Here is a 22,125-nt window from a genome sequence, read left to right as displayed (position 1 = left end):
CAAAAAAAAAAAAAAAAAGAAAGTGATTATCAAACTCCAGCATATGTGTCTCTTGTTACCTCACTGTAAGAAAAGGGCATACCAGGAAGAGGAGACACCCCAGTGAGAAGCAGGCATAAACCAGGATTTCACGTTAGGAAATTGAAGTCAAGGGAAATGGTTCGTGCTAAGTGGCTACTGTCTGGCAGGCAATGTACTAGGTCCTTCAATTGCATCATTTCACTTAACTATTACAGCAGTTACAGAGGGTTTTTTTTTTTTTTTTTCCATTTCACAGGAGAGAAAACTGAGGCCCCAAAGGGCCTACTAATTTAAAAGTGGTCACAGGGCTAATAAATGACAGAGCCAGGATTCAGAAACCTGTCTGCCTGATTTCAAAGCCCAGGCTACTTTGTCAGGAGACTCAGGAACCTTGGGAGGGAGTGGAATCACAGACACTCTCATACGCTGCTAATGGGAGTGTAAATTGGTTCAAATTTTAGCAATATATGTCAAAATGTTAAGTGTATACACCATGAAATTTAGCAAAATAGGCTTGTAAGAATTTATTCGAGACATGCACTTTCACAATTATATATATATGATATATATATCATATATATCAGATATATCAGATATATATCAGATATATATGATATATGTATCATATATATCATATATATCATATATATCATATATATCATATACATAACAAGTACACAATTATATATATGTGTGTTCATATCAGAATGGTTTGTAACAGAAAAATTGAGAATATCTTTAAGTATCCCATTAATCAGGGATTTGTTAGACAATTCCTGGTAAACCACACAATAGAATACTATTTACTCATTAAAAATAATGAGTTAAATCTATATGAACACATGAAAAGATATTCCCAATATTGTTCAATAAAAAAGTAAGTTGCAAAGCAGCAATACTTGTGAGTTGTGTGGAGGGGGTACAATCCCCTTTGAAAAAAGGGGAATATCTGGAAGCATGCCCAACTCACTCTTGTCAATGGTGAACCTGTAGGGAGTAGGGTGGGGGTGTTTCTTGGTCAAGTGGGGAGGGAATCTTTTACTTTTCACTTTGCGACCTTCTAAATTCTCTGATTTTTTTTTCCTAATAAGCAAGTATTACTTTTATAATAAAAGAAAAAATTTAAAGAAGGCCCTTTGAACTCAGAAAATAATGGAAGGTTTTTATTACACAAAAATGAAGTGGGTCAGGATCTGTTGGAGAATAAAGGGAAGGCAGATGATGATTAAGGAGCTAATGATTGCCAAAGGTCATTTATGTCTTCATGCTAATTGCCAAGGCAGATTCACAAAGAACTTTAGCATTGGAGAGGGTGCACCTTGAAGGCAGAAGACCAAAAAGGAAACTCTTCATGATATCTTGGATAACTTGTCAAACCAACGCCCAAATGCTTTGATATTCTCTCAACCCTGTTCAGTGCATGGAATCATCAACACAATTGTTATGTTCATACAAATTATGAGCAAAGGAATACTAGTAGGCAGCTCAGGTAAGAAGAGAAGTATTTTTCCCCAAAAAACTTGGCTGCAGCAAACCATTCCATCCCCAGGATGCCTGGAGTTTGTCAGTGACAGCTGCAGCCCTTTCTGCCTGGAAATATTCTCCTTCTGATGTGGAAGCAGATTGCATTAGCCTGGCTAATCCGGCCATACACTGGAGAAATGACGAAAGGCCCAAGCTACCCATATGTCCTATAGATTCCAAAAGAAGACGAGCTACCAACAGGTTTTTTGCCATTGCTTTTTCTGATAATGTCAACATCGCCATTATTGTTTGATTAGTTTTCTTTGCACTGAGGCTAAAAGGAATTTCTGCTGAGTGTTTCCAAGATGCCTCAGACATCTCTGGGCACTTTTTGCAGGACATAACTGAATACTTTTTGTGGAACTTTCCTTAAAGTCAGTTACTTTGTGCTGCATGAAAATATGATGTATCTGTTTTCCCTTTACTGCCTAGTGTTTCCTATTCTTATAATTTTGTTCTAGTTAGGTTTCCTTTCGCTTTTAAAAAGCCATTGTTTGTACTTTCCCTATTAATAGTAATAGCTCATCTTTACTAGGGCTTATGTTGTACCAGGCACTATTTTAAGTATTTCATGTAAATTAATTAATTGAACCCTCATTATAAATCTATGAAGTAGGCACTGTTTTCATTAGACAAATGAGGAAACTAAAGTGTGAGGAGCTTAAGGAACTTACCCAAGCAGTACAGCCAGGATTCAAAACAGACCTGTCTTACTCCAAAGCATGTTTATTTAGCCATGTACTACACTGTATCACAACAAAGATGGCAGTCTGTCTGTCCTGTGCTTGACTCCACCTCTTCTCCAGGGCATTGTCAATTCACCTTCCTTAACATGGAGGGACTCTACTCAGAATCCTCAGCTCTCCACCAGCCATGGCTCAAGACACCAGCTCCTTTCCTGCCAATTCTAGCTCAATTGATCTCTTCCTTCGCTAACAACTTTTGCCTTTGTTGAGAGCACCATACAATTAGCATACATTTTTAAATACCCTATTATCTAATTAGCTGAAATACATAATTTAACACTTTCTCACAGTCATACCTACCTTCCCAGGTTTTGAAGGTATATCAGACACCTCTTAGGCTTCATCTCATATCCTCTCAACCCACCTTTTTTTCCAACTTTTGCTGCAGCAAGCAGCTATGCCCAGGTATAACCAGATCAGGATCTTGTCTCAGCTGCACTGTGAATCTGTTCCACTCTCTAGCCTGAGCTTTTCTAACCTGAATAGATGTCTGCTGGAATCTCCTGAGCACTCACACATATGCAAACCTAGAATGCAAACGTACACATTCGAGAGAATTAACATTCCCTGGGGCAAAGCTTGACTAATAAAGATAGGATCTGGTAAGTAGAGCTGCCCTCTCTGGCCCTTGGGCAGAAAACTCTGAGTCACATTCAGAGGCCTACAATAATGACCAGCTTTCTAATGTCTGCTTTTATCAGCTTTCTCTATAAGGAAGTATAGGGCCAAGGCATATGGATGGACCTGTGAGGATTTTTTTTAATCCTATGTTAATGTCCATGAGCATCCACCATAGTGAATCAATAGAGCATCAACAACCAAGTAGACAGGATGACTTGTCTTCTGGATGTCAGTGTCTCTCCATGGCCATTCCAGTACTTTTGCAATTGGCTAATTAATGGCATGGCCATGGTGACAGGAGTAGAGACTAGGCATGGACACAACAGTATCAAGTCCTTCTCACCATGGCTGATATAGCTCCTGCCATTGCTCAATATTTTTCCTGCCAGAGGACAGGCTGGCATAGATAAGGCACCATCCTCAGAGATACTAGCCAGGCACTTGGTGGCAAGGTGATGACATCACACCTAATTCCATTATTAGAATTGACACCTAGTTGGATATGGCTTTGCCTTCCCTGATGTCAGTGCTGTTGCTGACACCGCTATCTGAGGAATGTGTTCTTTACTGAAATGGGAATCCACACAACTATGCCTCAGACTAAGGGATCCATTTGATGGTAAGAGGGTTGTGACAATGGGTACATGATCATGGGATTGATTGATCTTACAATGTACTTCTTCATCTAGAGGCAGCCAGCCTAGTAGAATAATGGAACAGCCTAGCTAAGGTGCTAGCTTGGGCATAATACCCTATGGGGTTGAAATGTATACTCCAACATGCAGTATATGCACAGAACAAACAGTGGTGATTCTCTACTAGCTATAATATATGGGTCCAGGAATCAACTGGTGGAAATAAGATTGGTTCTTTTCACCATCATTCTCAATGATCCACTTGTGAAACGTTTATTAAGCAATTGACCCCAATTCCTATGAGGAAATAGGGTTGCTATTACACAATGGAAGCAATAGGGCAGAAGGGAGTATGTCTAGGACCCAGGGATTCAATGGGGCATCTCTTGGTGATAACTCCAATGCCCATTGATAACTGTAAATCGGCAACTGCAGCAACCTCAGCCCACAGGAGCTAACGCAACCCAGTCCCCTTGTGGGTGAAGGTCTGAGTCACTCTTAGATGACTCCTAGGTTGCTGGGAGGCACCCTAGACCAGCTGAGGTGTTGGTAAAGGGTGAGGCAAAACTAGAATAGGGGTGGAAGATGAAGGTGACAAATATTAATTATGGCATTGAGATCAGTTGTAGCGGTGAGGACTGGACCTCATTACATTAACCTTCCTTTATGAAGTCTTGAAGGCTCTGTGAAGAAAAATAAAGCAGAATAGGGAGACGGAGAATAGCAGGATTGGGTGACTATTTAAAGAGTGGTCAAGGAAGCTTTCTCTGATTAGATGACATTTGAGCAGAAACCTAAATGAAGTAAAGGAGCAAGCCATATGAGTACACAGGACAAGAGCATTCCAGAGAGAGAAAGTAGCAGTCTAGATGTTTTGAAGTGAGAGCATGCTTGATGTGTTTGAGGAGGGTAGTGTGGCTGGAAGGGGGCGACACTCCTGTCATCATGGCCATGCCATTAATGAGCCAATTGCAAAAGTACTGGAATGGCCATGGAGAGACACTGACATCCAGAAGACAAGTCATCCTGTCTACTTGGTTGTTGATGCTCTATTGATTCACTATGGTGGATGCTCATGGACATTAACATAGGATTAAAAAAAATCCTCACCCTTTATGCCTATCCTCATAGGTCCATCCATATGCGTTGGCCCTATACTTCCTTATAAAGAAAGCTGATAAAAGCAGACATTAGAAAGCTGGTCATTATTGTAGGCCTCTGAATGTGACTCAGAGTTTTCTGCCCAAGGGCCAGAGAGGGCAGCTCTACTTACCAGATCCTATCTTTATTAGTCAAGCTTTGCCCCAGGGAATGTTAATTCTCTTGAATGTGTAAGTTTGCATTCTAGGAGGGAAGCAGGAAGAGAAGTGATCAGGAAGGTAGCAGGGCTCAAACCATGATGGGCTTTGCAGGTAGAATGAGGACTTTGGGTCCCATTTTGTGTGAGGTAGGGAGCCATCAGTGGATTCTGAGATGATATGATTTATTTTACATTATATAGAGTCCTCTGCTGCTCTGTGGATTGGCTATATGAAGTCAAGGAGGGAGTGCGGGGAGATCAGTTAGGACACTACTGTGGTAGCATGTTTAGATCTCATTTAAGATGGGGTTTCTGGGTGCATAGGGTAAAGGCATGGAGTTGCTGAACATCAGATCTTGGATTAAGAGTGGTATTACTGTTCTTCAGAGTTGACTTTAAGCTACTCCTGAGCAAAAACTAACTCTTCTACTTCTTATAAATCTTTCCTAACGCATAGCACAGCCCGATGGGTGTAGTGGTGAATGCTCAGAAAATGCCTATGATTTTCTCATTTGAACATCTACTTAGTCTGTGCTAAGAATTCATAGAAGCAATCTCTCTACATTAAAACACATAAGTGACATGTGGTTTCCAAGATCAGGCCTATCATTTGAACATAGGTACCCAGACCACGTGCTAGGAAATGTGCTCCTTGCTACACACATACCTTCTCTTTTAATCCTCTTAACAACCCTGGCAGGTGAGGTTATTCTTTACAAGGTACAGGTGGGGTTATTCTGTATAAGTTATTCATACAAGTTTCTGTATGAAGAAACAGAGACTGGGGGTAGAGGTTGAGTAAACTGCCAATGGTCATCAGAGGGTAAGGGACAGAGCTCCGGATCTGAACCAAAAGCTGATTCCAGAGCCCACGCTTAACAACAACTCTGAACTACTCATCCACATTCTTTGGTGGCCTAATCTTATTTTTATGAACTTTCAGATTCTTCTGACTATGAAAAATAACTAACATTAACAGGAAGAGATGATTTTTTAAGCCTCATTTGCCTGGAGGAAAATAACTAAGGTAATGATTCTATTTGTTTATTAAGATGCCTGTTAGAATGATCCTTTTGCTCCTGGAAAATCATTTGGGCCAATGACAAGAATGGGTGGGCATTTTATTCTGAGCTTCTTTGATGATATCTGCTGCAGTTTTCTTGCTGTGTGACTTTTTTCCCCCAGAAAGCCATAGTACTGCCTTATTCCTGCTTTAAAAAATCATTAGTGTAGTTGCATCACAGAAGAAGGAAAAGAAAAAACACGTGTGAGCTGCCCATGAAATAGAGTAGTTTGCCACACATGAGCACAGCCCTTTTCATGTGCTGGCTGTGAGCCTGTCCTCATGCTGGGGTGGAGAAGCTCATTACTGCTCAGAGTAACCAAGAAACAGGGCCTAGCAAAGAGTAGAGGGAGACCAAAGGCCCCGAGTGCTCCCACCAAATTGGATCCTGGAAAGTCTGACACTGGAGCAACTACGAGAGTCACTCATCAGCCACTTGCTTGGGCTTTTTACAATGAAATTGCAGGGATAAAGGAGGCCATTCTGGTGAACTGGAGCATCGCCCAGTATTTCCCAATGGACAGAAGGGTCACAGGGTTTGAGGTCATGTAGAATAACTGATGCAAAAGTAGCAGATACTTGTTTGTCCAGACTGCAAATGCCCAGTTTTAATGTCTTGCTGAATCTGCAGCTCTCCTAGAAGCACAATGAAGTGTCTGCAACTCAGAACACCTTTTGTGCCTTGGACACTGCATGTCCCCTTCACTCCTGCTTTCCACTTCTACCTTCTTGGCCACCCTGCCTGTTTGTTTTGATGAACTTTTGCCACTGGAGTTGGTATGTCCTGCCTAAATGGCATTTCAGCATGGATTTCCCCAGGTGCCTAGCATCCTTGCCTAGATTAACGTGTCAGTGGCATATGGTGCAAATGGGCTGTCGTTCAGTCTCAGAATCAGTTTAAAATATCTGCCAGGCTGCTGACTCCTTTGGCATAATGCCTGTGGCCCCAGTGTTTGAGAAAGGAGAGCAACATTGTCTGAAAATTATTTAGAGTGAATTTTTTCTAAGAGCCAGAATCTGGCTTCCTGTCTTTCCGCATTACTCTGTCTCTCTCTCTCTCTCTCTTTTCTCTCTCTCATTTCTTATCCCTGGTATCTGAGCAAAAGAAAGAAGCCTATGTTCTGATATTGAGTGCCTAGGAGCAGGGAAAATGTTGAGAGCAGCCTTTGTTGTATTGGTTCCTTTATTTATTTATTTATTCATTTATTTATTTTTGAGACAGAGTCTCGTGTCACTCAGGCTGGAGTGTAGTGGTGCGATCTTGGCTCACTGCAACCTCTGCCTCCCAGGTTCCAGCAATTCTCCTGCCTCAACCTCCCAAGTAGCTTGGATTACAGGTGCACACCACCATGCCAGGATAATCTTTTGTATTTTAGTAGAGTCGGGGTTTCACCATGTTGCCCAGGCTGGTCTCAAACTCCTGAGCTCAGGCAATCCACCCACCTCGGCCTCCCAAAGTGCTGGGATTACAGGTGTGAGTCACCACGCCCAGCCATTGCATTGGTTCCTTTGCAGGCTCTTTTTCCATAAAGGGGAGTACGTTGCTTTTCAAACACTGTTGCATTTGATTCTCTTAAAAGCCCTTGTGTAGGTATTAGCTCCATTTTGCAGATAAAAAAATTGAGGCTCAGACAATTTTTAATGTGGTGAAAGCATACTACAAAGAAGTAGAAGAAGTAGAATTCAGACCCAGGTAATCTGACTTCACAGTCCAAAGTCTTTTCACTCTATTAAGTCCATGCATTGACTATCATCTGAACTGATATTGTGCCAACATCCAAGCATCTCTGGGGAAGGAGATCTATTTTTACTGCAGTTCAACAGGCAGAGCTCATAGAAGTCTGCATCTCTGTAAGCATTGTCAGCAAGTGCTCCTGGCTTTTTCTTGTACAAACTCCTCATCATGCTCTTCTCTCAGTGTGTTTAATGGTGGGTCATTGTTACTGTTTAGTTGCCTGATGGGTTTCTGGCTCCTAAATCCAAGTAACGAAGCAGATCCTGCTGTCCCTGGGATTATCCCCTCTTGATGAGTGATGACCTCAGGATTGGAGGCAGCCGACCTGCGGGCAGAGAGAGGGGGATGTCAAAGGTTCCTCCAGCTCAATTTGGATTGTTGAACCAGAATAATCCGGGCAGCAGGGCTCGTGGAATTGGCCTCAACTGGCAATCTTTTTCCAGAACTGTTCTTTCTCAATTTTTGTATTTGAGGTGGAGTGTTTCTGCCAATTTCTCACTTACATCCTCTCTTTTCTGCTGTAGGTATTTGGAAAGCACCCTCACTCTCATCTATTGGCTGGATTCATTGTCTCCACAACACCAAACAATCAGATGGACTCCATTCACCAGCTACTCATTTCCACCTTTATGCTGTACTTTGCTAGAACGTTTCACTTAAAATACCTCCCAGGTCTTTATTCCGTCACCAAAATTCTGTACCTGCTTCAAGGCTCTGTCCAATTCATCACTTTCAAGAAATCTCCAAATGAGTCTATCCAACTAATAGCTTCTTTATTCCAAATTCCTTCCAATGATAACAACAACAGCACTTCTTAAAAAATTTATAATTGCTAATTTAAATAAGTAATATCATGTGGCCCAACATTTAAATGTACACAGGGTGTACAAATAATCAAAGTGAAAAGTAATTTGTGCTCTTGTCCCAGCTCCCTAGCTCCCAGCTCACAGGCACTCTGTGACCAGTTCCTTTTGTCTCCTTCTGAGCCTTCCAGAGATATCTTTATATGTATAAGTATATATACTTTTAAAAAATGCATCAACAATGTATGAGAATTACTGTTAACATATATTAGCAATTATTTAAGAGATGCCATGCTAAGTACTTTACATGTATTATTTCATTGAATCCTCCAACAACTTTATCAGATGGATCCTCATATGATCCATATTTATAAATAAAGAAATAGAGGCTCAGAAAAGTTAAGGAGCTTACCTATGATCACATAGTGACGTAGCAGAGTTGGAATTTGACCCCCGGCTGCCTGACTGCAGAGCCCAAGCTCCTAAACACTGTGCTACTTGCCTTAAAATGACCCTCTGATTGTCTCATATACATATGCATCTGGCTTCCCAGCTAAATCAAAGAGTCTTCAAAAACAAAAGAAGCAGTGTGGGACAGTGGAAAGAACATACACTAGGGAATCAAATCCTGGCTTTGAAACTTACTAGCTATGTGACTACAGGTAAGTTTCTGAAACTCTCTGAATGTCCATGTTCTCATCTGTAAAGTTAGAAAACTGCTAACCTCATTAGCATTAGAGGGAGGGAGGAGTGTTGTGACCATCAGGGGAGATAAAGAATGTAAAGCATCTGACACATTAGAGGTTTGCAGAAATAGTAGTGACTTTCTCAAGAGCTGTGTCTTTTTAAAAATACATTTGCCTGCTTTAGCTACCCTATGCAAGGTAGAAATGTGCATAGGCAATCCTCATGTGATGTTTGACATAATATAAACCTGACCTTTCCAATGGAAAATACCACACAGAAGTCCCTGAAAGTAAATACAAGGCAACAGTCTCTTGTACCTAGGACCCATGGGGCTAGCTCTAGAGGGAATAGTTGGTCATTTGTTGGCTATTCAAAGAAATGTATAGAATAGTATACAAGACTGGCCTAATGGTCGTACATATTGTAAATCTTCACTGGGGTAAACAAGCATAAATGGAATCTAAAGGGGGAAAAAAAAACTGAGGAAACACTGTTAGGAATTTTTTCTGGAATATTCTTCCTCCAGACACCCTCATGGTAACCCTTTCACCTCCTTCTGGTCACCTCCTCAGAGGTCTCTCCTGACCTGCAACCTGTCCCCACTCCCACTTTATTTTTAATTTTTTCATAACACTTTGCACCTGCAATTATATGATATAATTTTCCTGTCTTTTGCATATGTTTTTCATGGTCTGATTCCTCTAGAATGTAAGCTCCCTGAGGGCAGAGGCCTTGTTGTTTTCATTGATATATCCTGAACACTTCAAATAGTGTCTGGCACATAATGCCTGCTCAATAAATACCTATTGGAGGAATAAATTTTTCAGATAAGAAAACTGAGGTTAAGAAACTTAGCCTAGATAATTTTGCTAGTTAACAGCAGAGTTAAGATTAGAACTCAGTTTTTCTGCCTGCCAAACCAGTTGTCTTTCTATTAAATCATATTTTTAAGGATGTAGGAGCATATACGTAGGATTGAGGAAAGATTTGACTATCGAGGAATCCAGAAAAAACTGGAAATGAGTGCATATAGACAAAATAACTGAACCATGAAAGTGACAGTAGGAAAAAAAAAGCCATAGATGTGGGTGGTAATGTTGATTTTCTTCAAAATTTTGTTTAAGTACCTGAGACTCTGCTGTCAGTTTATCTAGTGAAATAAGATTCATGATCAATATGTGGAGATGGAAATTTCAGACCTCATTATACACAAACTGAAGATTATTCCTTTGCTGTCACTGTGGCATTTGACACGCCAGTGAAAACGAAAGGAAATCTGTCTCAGATGCCCCTTTTAGCTTTGACAGATGTGGAAATGCACGAGTTTGGAGAGTTAATTTTTGGTTGGATATTACATGTGAGCATGTCCCAAGATACAGCTAGAGAAACTACCACCATCTTCACAGTTGAGAGCCACAGCCCTAGTGATGCACTGAATTTCAGTCCAGGATGTCTACTCCCATCCCTACTTTGTTCTCTTATCTCGAAAGTAAAAGAGGCACTCTGTCTTTTCCCAGGCTAATCTTCCACCTGAGCTTTTGGTCACATCCCTTTCTCCCATCACTTACCCCTCTTTCTTGAATCTTAAATCTGTCTTTTCCCCATATGTGCAAATATGTTCAAATCTCTTCCATGCTAATGCAAAATTATAAAAATCTTCTAGCAATCTCTTCAATCAGTAACCTATTGATGTAAAAGCAAAGCACCCCAAAACAGCGGTTTCAAACAGAAAGAACTTTATTCACAAGTTGATAAGTCATCTGGGCCAGGCTTGGTTGACTTCAGCTGGGCCCGAAATAGTGACTACACACCCTCATGAGGGTGCAGTCAGCTGGGGGGTCAGCTAGGGCAGGCTGGTCAAGGGCGAGCTCGCTCGCATGCCTGGCAATTAAGCAGGTTATTAGTTATGGTGAAGTGGGTGACTGGGTCACTGATCGCTTATCATCCAGCAATTTAGCTCAGGTTTGTTCTCATGGTTGCTGGGCAGGATTTCAAGTGGTAGAGAGAGAGAGAAAGCAGAAATACAAGACCTCTTGAATTGGCACAAAACCAATTCTTCCTCATTTTATTGGCAAAACCAAGTCACAAGTCCAACCCAGGGGCAAGGAAATAGACTCTACTTTTTGATGGGAGGAGCTGCAAAGTCACATCACAAAGGATGTGGATTCAGGGAGCGATGGAGAATTAGGGTCAGTTTTGTAATAATCCTACAATATCTCTCTTCATCCTTAAGCTTCGGCCTAAGTGTCTCCTTTCCTTCACATCCAAACTTCCAGAAAGGGTCGTTATCACTAGCCTTGGCTACTTCCTTACCAACCAGTCACTCCTCACCCAAGATGACCTCATCTTATTCCCGCCATCTCCCTTTTGATGGAACTACTCTCTTTAAAGACAACAATGGATCAAATATCAAATACTATGAACTTTCAGCTGTCATCTTACTTAACTTCATTGCACAATTTGACCTGTATGGCTATTTTCTCCTGCTTACAACTCTCCTCCCTTAATGCCTGTGTTCACTCTTTACTGTCTCCTCCTACTCCTCTGGCCATTCCTCCTCAGGTCCCTTGGCTGGCTGGTGTCTGTCCTCTGGCTGGTCAATGTTAATGTTTCTGTTGTCTCTTCCCTTTTCTTCCTTCTCATGTTAAATTCTTTCCAGAATCTAATCTAGTTAGGGGAATACCACCTATATTCATCTTTATTCTAACCCCCTTTTAACCCGCAGGTATAAAGTGTCAGTGCCTAATGGATATTGCCATAGGCTCCTCAAACACAACATGTGTCTTCAAATGAACTTAATATCTTTCTTCCAAAATGTGATTCTGTCTTCACTTTCTTTGTTAACAGCTTTTCGATTATTTCATCAAGCTGAAAACAGAGGACTGTCTTTAACTCCTTCTGACCTCGACTTCATACAACCCAAAACATTAAGTCCTATCAATTCTACATCCCAAATATCTCTCAGAGCCACCCCTTCCTCAAGTCCTTGCTGCTGCCTGAGTTTAGACTGTCACCCTCTGTTGCCCAGGCCAATGCAGAGCCTTTCATCTGCTCCCCTGACCCTCTTCTGCAGCCAGAGATCTTCTGAAATGCAAATCTGTTATTCCTTTGCCTTATATGCTTCCAATGGCTCATTTCTGCCAAGATAAAATCTAAACCCTTTGGACAAAAAAAAGTACTCCATCTCATTTTAATAAAAAGAAGTTTTATTATCAGGAAATAGGGGACTCTCATGAAGCAAGAGGTACAGCCAGGCAGCAGGGGAGTTGTCAGGGACAGAGTGCCCCGTGTGCTGGCTCCTCTCTCACTGCCTTCAATATCTTATCTCTGCTTCTTTCTTTGACTTTACCCCATTCTCCTGAAGACTTTCCCACCCTGTCTCTCTCTGCTTGTTCATCAATGCACATGGCCCCCTATACACATTTTTAATCCAAGCCTACCTAACCATCATATCTCTCAGAACAAATTATTGAGAAAGAAAATCTGATTGGCTTAGCTCATGGGCCAAATGCTCAATTGGCTGTGACCATGAAGGGGTGAGGTTATATGGACAAAACGTGACAGCGATGGAGTCCCACATCTTCAGTGGAAGCTGTAGAGAAGAATGTTCTCAGAGAAGACAGTGTGGGCTGGGCAGGCAACTCAGACAGGCCCACTCTATTCCTTAATGTGGCATATGTTATTTTTCTAGTGTCAACTCCCAAGTTTTCTACCACTGCAATGAACTATCCACTCCAAATACACAGAGCTACTTCCCATTCCCTACACACATCATGGTCTTTTTCATATGGTATTCCCAATACCTGCAATATTCTACCCCCCTCAACTCTCCAGAAATCTCCTCCTTATTTTTTATTTATTTTATTTTATTTTATTTTATATTTTTTGAGACGGAGTCTCACTCTGTCACCAGGCTGGAGTGCAGTGGCGCGATCTCGGCTCACTGCAACCTCCACCTCCCGGGTTCAAGCAATTCTCCTGCCTCAGCCTCCTGAGTAGCTGGGACTACAGGCTCGTGCCACAACACACAGCTAATTTTTGTATTTTTAGTAGAGATGGGGTTTCGCCATGTTGGCCAGCATAGTCTCAATCTCTTAACCTCGTGATCCACCCACCTCAGTCTCCCAAAGTCCTCCTTATTTTTTAATATCTGATGTCACCTACACTGTGAAGCCTCCCTTGCTCCTGTTAGTTGCTCTGTCTTCTAGGAATGCTTACCACTTTGCACACTTAGCACTTCCCATTTGCACTCTTAGAATATATATTACACCAAATTGAAATTGTTTGCTCCCTTTGCTAGATTATGGGCTTTTTTAAATTGGCAGGCACCATCCCCAGCATCTGCTATAGTGTTGGGCACATAGAACTGAATGAATTAAAATGTTAAGTGAACAGAGTTTCTGAATCAGTTGTATTAATCCATTCTTGCACTGCTATAAAGAAATACCTGAGGCCAGGTGCAGTGGCTCAAGCCTGTAATCCCAACACTTTGGGAGGCCGAGGTGGGTAGATCACGAGGTCAGGAGTTCGAGACCAGTCTGGCCAACATGGCAAAACCCCATCTCTACTAAAAATACAAAAAAAAAAAAAAATTTAGCCAGGTGTGGTGGCATGCACCTGTAATCCCAGCTACTCAGGAGGCTGAGGCAGGAGAATTGCTTGAACCCGGGAGGCGGAGGTTGCAGTGAGCTGAGATTGCGCCACTGTACTCTATCCTGGGCAGCACAGCAAGACTTCATCTCAAAAAAAAAAAAAAAAGAAAGAAAATATCTGAGACTGGGTAATTTATAATGAAAAGAAGTTTAATTGGCTCACCGTTCTGCAGGCTGTATAGGGAGCATAGCTGGGGAGGCCTCAGGAAACTTCTGTCATGATGGAAGGCGAAGCAGGCACATCTTCACATGGCTGGGGCAGGAGAGAGAGAGAGTGAAGGGGAAGTGCTACACACTTTTAAACAACGAAATCTCGTGAGAACTCACTCACTATCATGAGAACCGCAAGGGGGAAATCCACCCTCAAGACCCAATCCCCTCCCACCAGACCCCTTCTCCAACATTGGGGATACAATTTGACATGAGGCTTGGGCGGGGACAAATCCAAACCATATCACCAGTGGTTCTCAAAGTGTGTTCCTGGATCATTAGCATCAGTATCATCTGAAAACTTGTTAGAAATGCAAATTCCTGGGCCCCTCCACAAACATACTAAATAAAAAAACTTGAAGAGTAGGAGTGGTAGGCACAACTTTGTCCCTTGCCCCCAGATGTCTATGTCCTATTCCCTGGGACCTGTGAGTATGCTATGTTCCATGGCAAAAAGGAATTAAGGTTGCAGATGGAATTAAGATGACTGATCAGCTGATTTTAAAACAAAGAGTTTATCCTGGATTATCCAGGTGGGCCTAATGTTATCAAAAGGGTCCGTAATGGGGAAGAGGGAGATGGAAGGGTCAGAACCAGAAAGATAACATCATGAAAAAGACTTGACCAGCCACTGCTGGCTTTGAGGATGGAAGGGGGGCCACTAGCCAAAGAACGCAGGCGGGTTCTAGAAGCCAGAAAAGGCAAGAAAACAGATTCCCCTAGAGTCTCTAGAAAGGAATATGGGTCTGTCAAAATCTTGACTTTTGTAGAGTGAGACCCACTTTAGACTTCTGACCTCCATATCTGTAAGATAACAAATTGTTGTTGTTTTAAGCCACCCGGTTTGTGGTAATTTGTTACTGCAGCAATAAGATACTAATACAGTAGAGCCCAGCAATCTGTGTTCCGACAAGCCTTCCAGATGATTCTGAAATTTCCTCCCACTGTGCACTGTAGCACCAGGTATTAAGCCAACTACAGTTTTCATCCTTCTTTCTTGTGTTTGCTTGTTTGACTGTCTCTGTATGTTCACCACAGTATCCCTGCCTACTGTTGGCGCTCAGTAGTAATAATAACTGTAGTAGAAGGAGTTGCAGTAGCAGCAGCAGTGAATACTTGTTGAGAATGTCTATGTGTAAAGTGTTATTCTTCTAAGCACTTTACATGACTTAACTCAGTCCTTGTAATAGCCCTGTGAAGTAAGTGATATTACTACCCCATATTTTATAAATGAAGAAACTGATGCCCAGAGAAGAAAAACAACTTTCCCAAGATCCCCTAGCTAGTAAGTGGAACAGCCAGGCCTCAAACTCAGTCTCACTTAGAGTCCCTGCAATGTGGTCTGTAGGTAGGGTACAACATATATTTGATAGGTGAATGAATGAATGAGTGAATGATAAACAATAAGTCAAACTTGAGGACTTTTTATTTTTGTAGATTTCGAGGGTACATGCACAGTTTTGTTACTGGATATAAGTGTAGTGGTGAAGTCTGGGCTTTTAGTGTAACCATCACTCAAGAAGCGTACATTGTACCTGTATTCATCCATTTTCACACTGCTATAAAGATACTACCTGAGACTGTGTCATTTATAAACAAAGGAGGTTTAATTCACTCACATTTCCACATGGCAGGGAACTGGGAGGCCTCAGGAAACTTACAGTCATGGCAGAAGGGGAAGCAGACACCTTCTTCACAAAGCAACAGGAGAGAGAAGTGTGAGCACAGGAAAAACTGCCACTTGCGAATCCATCAGATCTCGTGAGACTCCCTGTCTTGAGAACAGCATGGGGGAAACTGCCTCCATAATCCAATCACTTCCCTCCCTTGACATGTGGGGATTACACATGGGAATTACAACTCAAGATAAGATTTGTGTGGGGACACAGAGCCAAACCATATCAGTGCCCAATAAGTAATTTCTCATCCCGTACTTCCTTGCCACTCTGTCACCTTTTGAAGTCTCCAGTGTCTCTTACTCAACTCTCACTTGAGGACTTTAGAAACTTTGGAAAGGAACAGTTGAGTTCTAAAGGAATATCATCCCAGCACTGATTCAGTGGAGTGGGGAGAAGACACACTCTTCTCTTGTGTGGATGTCAAACAGAGGACACAGAAAAGCAATTAGAACGAGAGTAGAAAGCAGGACTGGCTGAAGATGGCAGAGGATAGGGGTGGACAGGGTAGGAACTGTGCGTGGCTCCCTGGAAAGGGGGCGGGGGCAAGAGGTTTTTTGTTTGTTTGTTTGTTTGTTTGTTGTTTGAGATGGACTCTCGCTCTGTGGCCCAGGCTGGAGTGCAGTGGCACGATCTCGGCTCACTTCAACCTCCACCTCCCAGGTTCAAGCAATTCTCCTGCCTCAGCCTCCCGAGTAGCTGGGATTACAGGTGCACACCACCACGCGTGCACTTGTAATCTAATTTTTTGTATTTTTGGTAGAGACGGGGTTTCACCTTGGCCAGGCTGGTCTCAAACTCCTGACCTCAAGTGATCCACCCGCCTTGGCCTCTCAAAGTGCTAGGATTACAGGCATGAGCCACCCCATGCCTGGCCAGCAAGAGTTGAAGGGTAACAGGAGAGGCAAGGCTGGAACTATGTTCACCACAGTATCGCCAGTTTCTAGTCTAGGCCTGGAATCTCAGAAGCCCAGCGCCTGAATCATCAATATGTCTTTGTTGAGTGAAAGAGAATTTTAGTGTGAAATTGTTCTGGACTCTTCAGACATTTGTTTCAAGGTGTCTGAGGAAGATCTGTGATTAGGTTCAGCAGACCTCTCAGCAGTAATGCAGACACTTTGAGGGGAAAGGCTGACTCAAAAATCAACACACTGGAGGAGCTGGAGGCACGGGCAGCATAGACAGAACGGGTTCTGATAAGTGGTCAAGATCCAGTGTCCAGGGAATGTGGCCATTTCCAGTCAGGGGCCTCGCCGAGCAAGGGAATTCTAGCATTTAATTTAGTGCCCATTGTGAGTCAGCCATGGGACTAGGTGTTTTCCTTCCTTGAGCTCATTCGAGCAAAGTGCCCCAATATGTGAGCTGAGAACAGAAAGAGGAAAACAAGGGAATGGCTCAGAGCCCAGGTTGGCAGACAGGGCCAGGGCCATCTCTCCATAGGGGACAGGTTCAACCTATTGGGTTGGTCCTATGGCAGGGTCCAGGCCCCAAGGAGGAGAACTGCCTTAAACAAAGCAGGGCCATAGGGGTCAAGACAGATGCCAGAAACACAATGAAGGCTAGCTGAAGGCACAGAGCGTAGTCAGAGGCAAGGGGCAGAACTAAGCTTACGGAAGGAGAAATAACCCCGAAGTGCAGTGCATAGGGATGAGGCACTGCAGTCAGGGAGGGAAGAAGCAGAGCTAAAGTTGGGAAATTCCTAAGAGAAATACTCATGATCAGAGTTCCTACAGTTACAAAGCTAAGTAGGTTAGAAAGATTTCTTGACATCAGTGAAAGTGATGGCGAAGAGCCATAGAGTCATGTGCCGTTCCCAGGATGAGTTCTTGACCCACAGAATCTGTGAGCATAATAATACTTGATCGTTTTATGTCACGAAGACTTGAGGTAATTTGTTTCCTCAAATTACAGTTACTTCACCATTACACTTATACCCAGTAACAAAACCGTGCATGTACCCTCTAAATCTATAAAAATAAAAAAGTTAAGTCCTCAAGTTAGACTTATTGTTTATTATTCATTCATTTGTGAATTACACAGTTACCACAGATTTAATTCCTAGAACACCTATTTTCATAAATTTTAGTTTCATTTTCAAGATAAGGTCCCAGTCCAACCTCTTTTTTTTTTTTTTAATGCAGTAGAACTTGGGAAACCCATTTTAAGTGGAATTACATTAAGTGACCTTTTTCTAGTATCAAATTTCCTGCAATACTTTGCAGGGAACACTGTCTCAAACCCCTTGCTCTATGTCCCATGGCAGGTAGAGAGATCAGTGGGCCCAGCTACTGGGAACCCAGGGAAGCCAGGGGAAAATAGATGGGTTTGAGTTAACTGCAAAAGGCTTAGAACTCAGTGCTGCATGGTCCTGGGATGGTGTTGTGGAAAGAGGACCATATTTGGTGCTAGATGGTCCCACTCGATAATTATGTGGTATTGGGAAAGTTACTCTACTTTTCTGAGCCTCAGTTTCCTCAGTTGTATCATGGGGCTACTAATCTTCCCTTCCTGGGCTGTTTTACTGCTCACAGGTGATAATCTATGTAAAGTAGTCACCAATGTTAGTTTCCAACTGAGGATCCCACTCCTACTATGAAATCCACTTTTATTAATGTGAGAAGGATTATTTTTTAAATCATAAAAAACAAAATGAGATAAAGTAATGTTCAAGTTTCACCATTTCACTTCTTTTCTTCTTTTTCAGATCCTTTACCTTATTATTTTACTCCTCCCCATGTGCAGATCCTATTTTGATATCCCTACGCATGGGATAATAAATGGGATTCTTCCTTAGCACCAACTCCATTGAACTGCTTGGAACCCTTGAGAAGAATTCTGACACTGAAACCAGACTCATCACAAAATGGTGCCTTGATCAACTGGTGAGGTCTGCTTAGGAGAGGTGGGTAGCATCACTATTCCCCACTTTTTATCAACTCTGTTATGTCTTTCTCCCAAACACACTCATTGTATTTTCACTTCCCACTCCCCAGAGAAGTCGGATTTTAGAAGCACAGAGCCTAAGTGTAATTTAGGGCTCATATGTCCCTAATGACTTTTTAGCTCTCTCCATGTTAAATATAGTGCTGGGTTGCTGAAGTTCAGACAGGTTAAATTATTTGACCTAGATCACACAGCTAGTAAATATGAAAGCCAAAACTGAAAGCTGATCTCTCCGTTTTGAAGCTAGAGCTCTGTCTTTAGTAGGCTGTCTCCCCTTCAGTGGCAAAAATCTCCCAAAGTAGGCCTGGATCCAAGTGTAACCTAGGGCTTGTTTTGGGGATAGGGATAGAGTTCCCTTTCCTAGAAATGCCACATATAGGAACTACTGACTAGGCCACTAACTTATACTGGGAGAAGCTCAAGTATAGAACATCATCAGCCAGCAGCAGGTGTAGAGAATAGCAGTGAAGGAGCAGTGGTTTGTAGATAGACCAGGTCAGGATCTGCTCACCAGCTGGATAATCTGGAGCAAGTTACTCAACCTTCCTCTTACTCAATTTCCCTGTAAATTAGGACTAAAAAGAACACTATCAACTTCACACAGTCATGTGGGGATCAAGTGGAGAGAATGTTTATGAAGAGCTCAGTACAGGCTGCAGCACACAAGTCCTCAATATGTATCAGTCATAAATCATCCTAAGGAGAGTGTAAGGGGTGTGCTCCTCACTGCACATGGGGGCAGTGTGTGCTAGAATATATAACCTGAATAAAAACACATCTGGAAGAAGTACAGCCAAAGTAATAAAACAATCACATGATAAATGTGTGTATGCTTTTTTTTTTTTTTCACTTGACCAAGGAAGTTCAGGCAATTAATGTTTGAAAGGGAATCTGAAGCAAATGTAATGGAGTCAAGCGTTCCCTCATAATGTCATGTGATCCTGCAGCCACCAGAGCCATTTTGGTTGTGTGAAGAAGACTGTGCCCAAAGTAACTCCTTAAAGCTTTCCTAACAATAGCTCTACCAGCCACGAAAAACCGTTTCCTTCTCCCTTCCTGGAAAGTCACTCCAGTTGTCTCTGAACAGAAACTCTCAAATAAACAACACTGGAGTATAATTAACAATGTTCTTTTCTCAGTTTTCTACTTGGTTGTCCACCTTTGTGGTATTCTACCATGATGAGAATTCGCTGGGTGGAAATACCACACCCCACACCAGGGCCGTGTTTATTTCATTTTCTCCTTCCTCAGAGACAGCCAGCGGAAACTTTCTAGAAAGTAGAATTAGTTTGAAAGCCATCATGCTTCCCTCCAGCACTTTGATGGCCCTAATGTCCTTTTAATGTGGGTTGTTTTTGTGTGAGTGCCTTTGTCCATGAAACTAGAGGAGAAATATTTCTATTTGAAGAGAGTTAGAATCAATTGGCCCAGAAGTCTGAATCTTAGAAGAACTAAGAGACAGTGATATGGACTCTCCAGCCAGGCAGTGACTTGGCAATTCAAAGGACATTTTCTCTTCTCACTGGCATGTCAGTTATCATGGGCTTTCTGCATTATGACATCTTGTTTTCCTTAGTAAAATAAGTCTTTTCATTTGGAATCTTATCTTCCCATTAATTGGTGACAGTGCTATCAGAGCCTCTTTCACAACCAGATAATCTGGGCCATATCCTTATTTCGGTATCAATTCTTGGTGCATTATCCAAGCCACCCAGGAAAGTCAGAATCTGCACCACGTCTGTCCCCAGGTACTTGTGAAAATACATTTAGCCTGTACTACTTCCTCTTAGCTCTCTGTCTTTGATATGGGGTCTCTCTTCTAGCAGGCTTTGTATAAGGCAAAGTCTTTCTGGAGGCATTCTTTGCATTAAAAAAAAGTGTATTATCAGTGAGTATCAATTATAATGAGGCATTTTTAGTGGGGCTTGATAATGTTGGAACCAGGGAACAGTGGCCTCTGAGCTGAGATCCTGGCAGCTGCATTTTATTAACCCAAGTCAGAGTGTTAAGCTGATTTTCAGACTTGATTGACAGAACCCTTTCAGCACAAACCCTGGAAAACTATTAGGAGGAAAGAATCCCATTGAGGCATTCTGCCTGTAATAGTTTTAATGCAGAAATGCATTTGATCAGCAGCACGCTGAGCTCATATCATTTTCAGAGTGAGTAGCAATGTGGTTCCAGTGTCATTTACCACAACCAATTATGGTACTTGCTGACAACATTTAAAACAGATTGGATTAGGAAAAATGTACTCTCAAGATTGTGTTCTCAGAGGCAAAATCCTGGAATTTTCAGTGGATCTCATTCCCTATCTTTTTCATTATAAGACGAAGCTGAAGAAGAAGAACAAAACACTTTTAAGGGTAAAGGATTGAAAGCAAGCATAAAAAGCATGATACAACTGCAGTTCACTGACCCTTCGATTTCTTCAGGACTCTTCCACTGCTGCAAATCTTCTAAATACAAGAGTTGGACAGTCTTTATGCACCAGATACACTTCCCCAAATCACAGTATGCATTTCCCAGCCCTCTTCACCATTCTTATCCCCTGCAAAAAGCAGTAGTTCTAATGAGTAAAAATATCTGTGATATAAACATCAGCTATAAAGTCACTCTTGGGTTCAGAAGGTTCTACTCCATTGGCAATATTGACTGATCTCATGGAGCAACAGAGACATGTCTTTTAGATATTTCATATACTAAGAGGATCAGACAGCTATTGCGATCTTCTGAATTAACCATCCATGAATTTCACTGGAATAGTACACTGGAAGTACTTGCTTAGGAAATCAAATTGTTTTCTTTTTCTGGTTTTTATAATAGCTTTATTGGAGTTATTTGATTATAAAAGTAACAAATGCTTACTGCAAAACAAAAAAACAAACAGAAAACATAGGAGAAAACAATGAAAAATAAAAGCATCTTCCAGAGATAAGCACTGTTGATATTCTGGCCTCACCCAAATGCATATTTAGAAACAAAAATATTATCAGATAACATGTCCTTTTTGCATCCAGCAATATACTGTGAACATTTTTCCGTGTCAATAAATATGGATCTATATTACATATTTAAAGCTGCAGAATGTCATTGTATCATCATTATTTTAACTAATCCTCTTCTGATGAACATTTAGGCTCCCTGCTCCCTTTTGTTCCTCTTTTAAACAATATTGCAATAACATCCCTGTATATTAGTGATCCTCAAGCTTAAATGTGATTAAGAATTATCTGAGGCTCTTTTAAAATATAGATGCATGAGCCTCACATCTTCAATAAGAGAGGCATAAGACCCAGGAATCTGCATTTTATCAAGCACTACAGGCGATATTGATACTGATAGTCCTCAAACTACACATTGAGAAATATCTTTGCAAACTTGTCTAATGATTTCCTTAAGATAAAGTTCTAGAAGTGACCTAGTGAATGCAGTGCAGCATTTCAACAGTCTACCTTGTTTGTAGTTATCTTGGCGATTAAAAAAAGTTTAGATCATTAAGATAGGCA

The 22,125-nt window shown here is 41.7% G+C and overlaps 1 long non-coding RNA gene across 1 annotated transcript; it reads right to left on the bottom strand.

The window, feature by feature from the left end:
- Nucleotides 1–7,545: 7,545 nt before the first annotated feature.
- LOC129031103 (uncharacterized) lies at nucleotides 7,546–21,161 on the bottom strand. Its single transcript, XR_008500938.2, has 3 exons — nucleotides 21,036–21,161; nucleotides 13,951–14,040; nucleotides 7,546–7,970 (listed from the first exon to the last, which is right to left on the bottom strand). It is a non-coding gene; the product is annotated as an uncharacterized LOC129031103 (long non-coding RNA).
- Between the last annotated feature and the right edge of the window lie 964 nt (nucleotides 21,162–22,125).

The sequence above is a fragment of the Pongo pygmaeus genome, chromosome 1, assembly GCF_028885625.2.
Source record: "Pongo pygmaeus isolate AG05252 chromosome 1, NHGRI_mPonPyg2-v2.0_pri, whole genome shotgun sequence".
NCBI lineage: Eukaryota > Metazoa > Chordata > Mammalia > Primates > Hominidae > Pongo > Pongo pygmaeus.
This window is presented reverse-complemented; position numbering and strand designations above follow the sequence as displayed.